The sequence below is a fragment of the Pongo pygmaeus genome, chromosome 17 (assembly GCF_028885625.2).
Source record: "Pongo pygmaeus isolate AG05252 chromosome 17, NHGRI_mPonPyg2-v2.0_pri, whole genome shotgun sequence".
Lineage (NCBI taxonomy): Eukaryota > Metazoa > Chordata > Mammalia > Primates > Hominidae > Pongo > Pongo pygmaeus.
Window position 1 is genome coordinate 73,714,931 of NC_072390.2, and position 10,459 is coordinate 73,725,389.

At 46.1% G+C, this 10,459-nt stretch overlaps 1 non-coding gene across 1 annotated transcript; it reads left to right on the forward strand.

Moving 5' to 3' along the window:
* The first annotated feature begins 1,375 nt into the window (after positions 1 to 1,375).
* On the forward strand, positions 1,376 to 1,482 carry LOC129019257 (U6 spliceosomal RNA). Its single transcript, XR_008495588.2, has one exon. It is a non-coding gene; the product is annotated as a U6 spliceosomal RNA (small nuclear RNA).
* The last annotated feature ends 8,977 nt before the right edge of the window (positions 1,483 to 10,459 follow it).

Consider the following 10,459-nt stretch of genomic DNA (forward strand, 5'->3'; position numbering starts at 1 on the left):
AAAACCAGGTTTTGCCCGGTAATGGAGCCTAATCAGGGTATTCCTAGACCATGGGATGAGAATAGGAAATTTCATGAATGGGGTCACTTTAGGATTTTTCCTACCACAAGTGTCTCGGAATATATGCAAGAGCAAGAATTATTGGGGTAGGATGATCTCCACCCAAGCAATTTCTGTCTACTGTCCTTGCTATGACAAATCCTGACCTGGCCCCTGACCGGCTGACAACTGTGTAGACCTAACTGGATGCCATGATCCCAACTGGGTACTTCATGTGCACAGTAGAGGGAGCCAAGTGACACCAACACCCACAGCTGGTTCCCTCTGGCAAGTCCAAGGTAGTTATCTAATGCACTAGCCCCTCAGCCACACTCAGAGACTGCTCTCCTAAATTGGGACAGAGATCATTCTTGATCCTTTAGCTTTAAAAGACACCATTTCACATTCCCTAAACTCATCCCCTAGAGCCTAGACTCTAGACTGGTCTAGGGTCCTTTGCTTGATAGTAAATCTTTTCCATTCACCCCTCAATCCTTGGTTTCTTCGTCTTTTAATTTATATTTTGTAGCCAGGTGCGGTGGCTCACACTTGTAATCCCAGCACTTTGGGAGGCCGAGGCTGGCAGGATCACCTGAGGTTGGGAGTTCGAGACTAGCCTGAACAACATGGAGAAACCCCATCTCTACTAAAAATATAAAATTAGCTGGGCGTGGTGGTGCACGCCTGTAATCCCAGCTACTCAGGGGGCCGAGGCAGGAGAATTGCTTGAACCCGAGAGGCAGAGGTTGCGGTGAGCCGAGATCACACCACTGCACTCCAGCCTGGGCAACAACAGTGAAACTCCAACTCAAAAAAAAAAAAAAATTATATTTTGTTTGTTGCAGCAGTTTGTTGGACTCCCTTCTCTTGGATCTGGTGTCCTTACCCGTTGTTGCATACCCTCCCCTGCACCCACAGCTCCCTTCCTTCTCCCAAAAGCCTTTCTTCTTCTCTACCTACAGGTGTGAGAACCTCGACTCTCCACCCCAGATGCCCCTATTTCTGTGTCTTGCCACAGATCTCTCTTGCTAACTCTGTAAGTCAAATGCCTGGCACATGGCAGCCATCAGTTTATATCCTCAAATTGACTAAATGATTGAACGTATGAGTGAATTGGTGAGTTGAGTCATCTATTACTCTATCAGCATCACGGGACTGCCTGTCTGTTTATAGGATCATTTATTCATTTATCCCTAGGAATACAAAGATAAATGTGAATAGGATAAATATTTTTCCTAGGCTGTTGAAGAATTTGTGCTCAGTATAAGATCTGGGGCATTTCATCCCTTTGGGTTAAGTTTTCTGAGCCCAAAAATGTCTTTAAAAATCAACTTCTGTGCTTACTTTGGCAGCACATATACCAAAATTGGAACAATATGGAGAAGATTCACATGGCCCCTTCGTAAGGATGACACGCAAATTCGTGAAGCATCCCATAGTTTAAAATAGTAAAATAAATCAACTTCTAGAAGCACAAGCTACTGTCAAATTTAATCATTAAGACTCCAGGTCTGCCAATCTAAAGAGTGATCGAATATCTTTCTTTTGTGAAATACTTTCTTTGTTTTTCACTAAAAGAGACACTTAAATTTGCTTCCCACCAGGTCTGAAGCTGGTGCCTAATGTGGCTGAAAATGTTATTGAGCCCAGTGAGGAAATCCAATGCCCTCGGGCTGCCGGGCTGAATGGCAGCCCTGTTTCCAAGGGCATCCTCCTTTGTCTGCCTGGAGTCTCAAATGACATGTTTGGACACAAAGCCTCTTAGGTAGAAATTACTACATTTGCAGGCATTCCTAATTTGCAGCTAGGTTTATTATTTCAAAGTCTTTTATCACGATTAGACTTCAATGAGGTTTTACAGCTGAGCGGCAACCCTCGTTTGGAAATATGTTTATTATGCTGTTTATTAGTTTTCTCGTTTATCTTTCTTTTTTAAGGTCTCCTCTTTGAAAGACAGCCATCTGCGTTGAAATTTTCCAGGCAGGATTTTACTCTCTTCCCATCAAGATCATTTTGTAACCTCTCTGAGATACTTATCATTATGAGTTTAAAACCTTTCTATGCGAAGACAGCAGAGAGGAGATTGCTGACGGGGCCTAGGAAAGTCAGAATCCTTGTGGAACCCGGGGAAAGAGAGGCCATTTTCCTAATGATTATTATTCTCAGGCTGGAGATTAAGTAGCTCCTTATACAGGCAGCTTTAGGCCAAGGAACTCCGGAGCATAGAAATCACAGGAGAGCAGGTGTGTTTCCCCCACTCACTAACTGCATTGATTATATTTTATTATGATTATGATTATGATTTTTTTTTTAAACTGAGTTTCACTCTTGTTGCCCAGGCTGGAGTGCAATGGCGCAGTCTCGGCTCACTGCAACCTCCGCCCCCTGGGTTCAAGCAATTCTCCTGCCTCCGCCTCCTGAGTAGCTGGGATTACAGGCGTGCGCCACCACGCCCAGCTAAACCCCACATGGAGACGGGGTTTCTCCATGTTGGTCAGGCTGGTCTCGAACTCCCAACCTCGGTGATCCACCCGCCTCGGCCTCCCAAAGTGCTGAGATCACAGGCACACCTGGCCAATTTTATTATTTTCTTTTTTTCTCTCTCTCTATTTTCTCTTTCGTTCTTTCTCTCTCTTTCTTTCTTCTTTCTTTCTTTCTTTTTTTTCCTTTTTTTTTTTTTTTTTGATAGAGTCCTGCTTTGTTGCGCAGGCTGGAGTGCAGCGGCCCGATCTCAGCTCACTGCAAGCTCTGCCTCTTGGGTTCACGCCATTCTCCTGCCTCAGCCTCCTGGGTAGCTGGGACTACAGGCGCCTGCCACCACGCCTGGCTGATTTTTTTGTATTTTTAGTAGAGACGGGGTTTCACCGTGTTAGCCAGGATGGTCTCGATCTCCTGACCTTGTGATCCGCCCACCTCGACCTCCCAAAGTGCTGGGATTACAGGTGTGAGCCACCGCACCTGGCCTCTCTATTTTCTATATTCTTGATGCTCTGGTATCTGGGGGCTCGCTGACTTGGAAGAGAGTGCCCTTCCCAGGGTTAGCCAATTTCTAGAGACGGCAAACTTGTCCCCTGGTTGTGGGCCTTTCATATGCAAACTAACGGATCCAGATCCCATACTCCAAGCCACCTTCTTTACCTGGCTCTTACACTTCAGGAGGCAAAATTCTTCTGCCCCAATCATCCCAGGGCCAGATACCAGATGACTTGAGACACCCTCTAAGCCCCAGAGCCTGCAGAAATTATTCCAACTGGCCAATCCTAAACCTGCCTTCTCTGTTGACCCTGCCGTGCCCAATCCCTCCTGTGAAAACCACAGTAAAGTTTCTCACCCTCGCTTTCCCCTGGCCCTTTCTGCCTCCTGATCCACCTGGTGTTACCCGATAGGCTCCTGAATGCTGGGCCGAGGCTCCTGTTTCTAAGGAACTCCGAGTATAAAAGCTATCTTTTCAATGGTAGTCACCTCCTGATCTGTTGGCCTCACCATACCTGAATAATAATAAAGCCTACATCTTAAAACACAGCTCCAATCTCACACTCCCAGAAAGTGAGAAACAGAAGAAAAACCAAAACCTATGATTATCAATTCAATCCAGAACACTGAGAGACAGAGGAGGCTCTGACGGAGAAGGGCAGGCGACCAACATCTTCTGACTGTGAACACTGTCCAAGTCAGCTTCATCAAGAGCTTGGAAAGTGGACGTTTTGTCATGCTCATTTTGCCTATGTGCAACTACTGTTATGGGTGATGAGTCCCTATGGGTCTGTAGCATCCTCACTTCTTGCCTCCTCAGATAAAAGAATTCGACCGAGAGGCATAAGGCAGAGGAGAGATCCAGGCAAGTTTTAGAGCAGGAGAGAAAGTGTATTAAAAAGTTTTAGAGCAGGAATGAAAGGAAGGAAAGTACACTTCGAAGAAAGCCAAGTGGGCAACTTCAGAGATCAAGTGTGCGGTTTGACCTTTTGACTTGGGGTTCTATACATTGGCATACTTCCGGGGTCTTGCATCCCTGCTCCTGTGATTCTTCCCTTGGGGTGGGCTGTCCACATGCGCAGTGGCCAGTAAGCGCTTGGGAGGGGAGCATGCGCAGTGTGTTTACTAGAGTCGTACGCATGCTCACTTGAGGCGTTCTTCTCTTACCAGTTAAATGTCCCTAGACGGTCATATACCAGTTAAATTCTGCTATTTTGCTTCTTTTTTTTTTTTTTTTTTTTTTCTGAGACGGAGTCTGGTTCTGTTGCCCAGGCTGGAGTGCAGTGGCACGATCTCGGCTGACTGCAACCTCTGACTCCCAGGTTCAAGCGATTCGCTGCCTCAGCCTCCCGAGTAGCTGGGATTACAGGCACCCGCCACCGCGCCAGGCTAATTTTTGTATTTTTAGTAGAGACAGAGTTTCAGCATGTTGGCCAGGCTGGTCTCAAACTCCTGACCTCAGGCGATCCGCCCACCTCGGCTTCCCAAAATGCTGGGATTTCAGGGCTGAGCAACCAAGCCCGGCCTACCGTTTTGCTTCTTAATGCTCGTGCTCGGGCCCACTCGCCCACCTCCTGAGATCTTATCCGGAAGCTGCTGATCACCAGCTTTAGGTATTTCTGTTTATTGGGAGACTGCCTTTCCCTGGTGCTGGCTGGGACCAATTATTATTTAGAGAGATGACTAACAACCACCTGCCCATCACCTGATGGTTGCCTGACATTCCTGGTGTGTGGGTGGGTGGGCAGCACTCTCTGCCCTGCTCATGCCTGACTAGCTACCTACAGTAACACTATGACTTCAGGAAGTTAAATAGTTTGTCCAGGGCCACAAAGCCACACTAGTAGGCACTACAGCCAAGATGAAAACTCAAGTGTTATTTAATCGGTACTCAGTGCTAGCCCAACTCCAATCTTTATCTCAACTCCTACCCTCTGCACCTCCTACTTCATATGGGAGCTTCTCCTGGGTTCTATTCCTGAATAGCTTTGCTGTCTGTCAAACGCCTTAAAATGGAAGAGATGACTACTTACGGTCTTGTGCCTTCTGCTAATTGTATTTCAGACAATCAGTGGTTTTTCGTGATATCTGATGTCCTGCAGTGTAGACTTCTTTAAGCTACATGCAGCAGGGGAAGAGGAGTCCTGGGCATGACTTATCTGCATAGAGGCAGTTTACAATTGAATCAAGGACACACAATGAACACAACAGAAGCAAGACTAGATAATACAGGAGAGCAGGCCAGGTGCGGTGGCTCATGCCTGTAATCCCAGTACTTTGGGAGGCGGATGTGGGCAGATCACCTGAAGTCAGGAGTTCAAGACCAGCCTGGCCAACATAGTGAAACCCCGTCTCTACTAAAAATACAAAAAAATTAGCTGGGCATGGTGGGCACCTGTAATCCCAGCTACTTGGGAGGCTGAGGCAGAAGAATCTCTTGAACCTGGGAGGCAGAGGTTGCAGTGAGCCGAGATTGCACCATTGCACTCCAGCCTGGGCAACAAGAGCGAGACTCTGTCTCAAAAAAAAAAAAAAAAAAGATAATACAGGGGAGCATTTAGTCAGCTGCCAAATTGCGAGGTACAAAATATACAAGTAGAAAGAGTAGAGGAGACCATTGAGGACTTCCTGGACTAGATCAGGACTTTAAAGGATGGAAAACAGTTGGGTAAAGAAAAGATAGAAGGATTGTTTTCGGACGATATGGTGGTTTTTCAAAAATTGAATTACCATACTATATAGTTTGGCTGTGTCCAAAACCATATATTTTCGGTACCTCATGTAAGTGGAATCATACAGTATTTGTCTTTTTGCAACTGGCCTATTTCACTTAGCATAATGTCCTCAAGGTTCATCTATGTTGCAGCATTTGGCAGAATTTTCTTTTTTCAGGAAGAATAATATCCCATCATATGAAATAATGTTCCATAATATTATTCCAAAATATGTATGCCACATTTTGTTGATCTGTTCATCTGTTAGTGGATGCTTGGGTCGCTTCCACCTTTTGGCAATTTTTAATAGTACTGCTATTAACATGGATGTACATGAATCTGTTTGAGTTCCTGCTTTCATTTCTTTTGGATTATATACCTGGAAGTAACATTGCTGGATATATGGTGTATTAGTCCATTCTCATGCTACTAATGAAGACATACCCGAGACTGGATAATTTATAAAGGAAAGAGGTTTATTTATTTATTTACTTCTTTTTGAGACAGAGTTTCATTCTGTTGCCCAGGCTAGTATGCAGTGGCCCCATCTCAGCTCACTGCAACCTCCGCCTCCCGGGTTCAAGTGATGCTCCCACCTCAGCCTTTGAGTAGCTAGGATTACAGGCACCCGCCACCACACCCGGCTAATTTTTGTATTTTTAGTAGATACAGGGTTTCACCATGTTGGCCAGGCTGGTCTCCAACTCCTGACTTCAAGTGATCCACCTGTCTCAGCCTCCCAAAGTGTTGGGATTACAGGCATGAGCCACCACTCCCAGAACTAGGGGTCTGCTGAAGGCCAAAAATCGTTCAAAGCCTGCTCAGAGAAGCAGTTTCCTAATTGCCATGAGGCAAGTACCTCCAGGCAGAGAAAGGATTTTAGAACTGGAATTAAAATCAAATCCTGGCCTGGGGTGGTGGCACTCACCTACAATCCCAGCTCAGGAAGCTGAGGTAGGAGGATCCCTTGAGCCCAGGGGTTTGAGTTCAGCCTGGGCAACATAGTGAGACCTGCATCTCTAGAAACAAAACAGGTGGGGCGTGGTGGCTCGCTCCTGTAATCCCAGCACTTTGGGAGGCCGAGGCAGGTGGATCACTTAAGGTCAGGAGTTTGAGACTAGCCTGGCCAACATGGTAAAATCCTGCCTGTATTTGTTTTTAATATTAAAAACATATTAAATTAAAAAAAAATCCCAGTGTGATTATTTGGATGTACTGTTTCTTGAGCTAGATTGCTTAATTCTCTTTTTTTTTTTTTTTTTTTTGAGACAGTCTCACTCTGTCACCCAGGCTGGCGTGTAATGGCATGATCTCGGCTCACTGCAACTTCCACCTTCTGGGTTCAAGCTATTCTCCTGCCTCAGCCTCCTGAGTAGCTGGAATTACAGGCATCTGCCATCATGCCCAGCTAATTTTTGTATTTTTAGTAGAGACGGGGTTCCACCACGTTGGTGAGGCTGGTCTTGAACTCCTGACCTCCTGATCTGCCCGCCTCGGCCTCCCAAAATGCTGGGATTACAGGCGTGAGTCATGGCGCCCGGCGCTTAATTCTGTTTATTATTATTATACCCTTGTCTCAACACGCGTTGCTGGGCTCATTAAAACCCACGGATCATCCTAAAACCACTTTTCAAAATTTCTTGACCAGTTCTTTCTCAAAACCCCCTAGCAAGAAGCTAAAATAGACTTTCTGGTCTTCCCTTGTTTCCTTACCATTCCCTGAAAATCCAGCGACAGGGGCCAGTAGCAAAAATGAGGAAAAGTCAGGATGCAAGCAGAGAACCCATGTGGGATTTTAAATTAACTGAGAGTTATTTATATCAGTTTTTATTCCACAGATTTCCTGGTGTCTTGTTAGCAGAAGATGATGAGTATGCAGTTTGACAATTTTTTTTTTAATGAGCCTGTTTTTTTTTCTTTTTTTCTTTTTTAAAGATAGGAGTCTCCTTATGTTGCCCAAGGCGGCTTCGAACTGCTGTGCTCAAAGGATCCTCCTGCCTTATCTTGCTAAGTAGCTGGGAAAATGGGCCTATTTTGAAAACAGTTAATTGTACTAATGAAGCTTGATAACCTTATAATAGATTTTCTTTTGAAGTTCTTCTGCCAAAACATGGTGAAATAATAGGCACATTTATCTATTAGTCATATTTATAGTCCCTACCCCAGGTAATCCGGGATTCTTTGTGAGCAAATGTCACGCTCCCTTCAGGCTGCTGTGGAATATCATCTGTGTTTGCAAATATTTACTTTCACACCTCCCATTTCAAGTGAGTTTTCTAACAGTTTAAGCCCTTGTCCACCCCTCTTTGGATGATCCACCACACCTGGCCCCACTGCAGATTTCATAATTTTATTTTATATATTTATTTATTTATTTATTTATTTTTGAGACGGAGTCTCGCTCTGTCGCCCAGGCTTGAGTGCAGTGGCGCGGTCTTGGCTCACCGCCAGCTGTGCCTCCCAGGTTCACGCCATTCTCCTGCCTCAGCCTCCCGGGTAGCTGGGACTACAGGCGCCCGCCACCAGGCCTGGCTATTTTTTTGTATTTTTAGTAGAGACGGGGTTTCACCATGTTAGCCAGGATGGTTTCGATCTCCTGACCTCATGATCCACCCGCCTCGGCCTTCCAAAGTGCTGGGATTACAGGTGTGAGCCACCATGCCCGGCTATTTATTTATTTATTTTTCAGAGACAGTCTCGCCCTGTCGCCCAGGCTAGAGTGCAGTGATGTGATCTCGGCTCATTGCAACCTCCACCTTCCAGGTTCAAGCAATTCTCCTGCCTCAGCCTCCCTCGAAGCTAGGATTACAGGCGCATGCCACCATGCCTGGCTAATTTTTTTGTTTTGTTTTGTTTTGAGACAGAGTCTCGCTCTATCACCCAGGCTGGAGTGCAGTGGTGTGATCTCAGCTCACTGCAACCTCCGCCTCCCGGGTTCAAGCAGTTCTCCTGCCTCAGCCTCCTGAGTAGCTGGGATTAGAGGCGCCCGCCACCACACCCGGTTAATTTTTGTATTTTTAGTAGGGACGGGGTTTCACCATGTTGGTTAGGCTGGTCTCGAACTCCTGACCTCATGATCCGCCCACCTCGGCCTCCCAAAGTGCTGAGATTACAGGCGTGAGCCACCATGCCCGGCCTAATTTTTGTATTTTTAGTGGAGATAGGGTTTCACCATGCTGGCCAGGCTGATCTGGAACTCCTGACATCGTCATCTGCCTGCCTCAGCCCCCCAAAGTGCTGAGATTACAGGTGTGAGCCACTGCGCCTGGCCAGATTTCATAATTTTAAAGCATTAACTTAATCCAAACATGAGCAGGAGAGGATAGTAGTCCCCCATTGTTTGCAGGTGGTACACTCCAAAACCACCAGTGGATGCCTGAACCACAGATGGTACCAAACCCAATTGCCATCAATAGAAACATGTTTGATACTATGGAGACAAAGTGGAAAAAAAACATAATTTTTTTTTTTTTTTTTTTGAGACAGAGTCTCGCTCTGTCACCAGGCTGGAGTGCAGTGGCACGATCTCGGCTCACTGCAACCTCCGCCTCCTGGGTTCAAACGATTCTCATGCCTCAGCCTCCCAAGTACCTGGGATTACAGGCATGGACCACCACACCCAGCTAATTTTTGTATTTTTAGTAGAGATGGGGTTTCAGCATGTTGGCCAGGCTGGTCTTGAACTCCTGACCTCGTGATCCACCTGCCTCGGCCTCCCAAAGTGCTGGGATTACAGGTGTGAGCTACCGCGCCCAGCCAAAAACCATAATTTTTTCTTTTTCTTTTTTCAAAACAGAGTTTCACTCTTCTTACCCAGGCTGGAGTGCAATGGTGCAATCTCGGCTCACCACAACCTCCGCCTACCAGGTTCAAGTGATTTCTCGTGTCTCAGCCTCACTCTGTTGTCCCAGGCTGGAGTGCAGTGGCACAATCTCAGCTCACAGCAACCTCCGCCTTCTGGGCTCAAGTGATTCTCCTACCTCAGCCTCCCAAATAGCTGGGATTACAGGCATGCACCACCATCCCTGGCTAATTTTTCTATTTTTGGTAGAGATGGGATTTCACCATGTTGGCCAGGCTTGTCTTGAACTCCTGTCCTCAGGTGATCCACCCACCTCGGCCTCCCAGAGTTCTGGGATTACAGGTGTGAGCCACTCTGCCCGGCCAGCATCAGTATTCTTGAGCTACAGAGCCAACATGAAGTGAAATAAGAATGACTTGAACCCAAGCACTGCAATACAGAGACAGCCAATGTGATAACTGAGAAGGCTCCGATGTGACTCATGAGTGGGGACATCTATGGCATGGAGATGCTGGACAAAGGGAGGAATCCCACCGCAGGTGCAAGACTTCATCACACTACTCAGAATGGCAGGTGCAACTTAAAGCTTATGAATTGCTTATTTCTGGAATTTTCCATTTAATATTTTTGGACCTTAGTTAATGGAAGGTAACTGAAACTGTGGAAAGTGAAATCATGGTTAAGTGGGGCTATGATAAATTGTGACCACCAAAAACAACAGAATTCATAACTGGCACGATGCAGCTATTTCTCCACTAAGGGCCCAGAGAGTTCTTTGAGTGTAAAATTTGTGTTTCTATTTTGGTGGTTATCTAAAAAAAAGCTAGCATCTGTGTGTTGCAGATCATCTGGCTGATTACCGCACAGCTCAAATTCTGCCTCATGATGCCTGCATTCACATTTTGTCTTGGATTCCAGCTGTACTGGCACT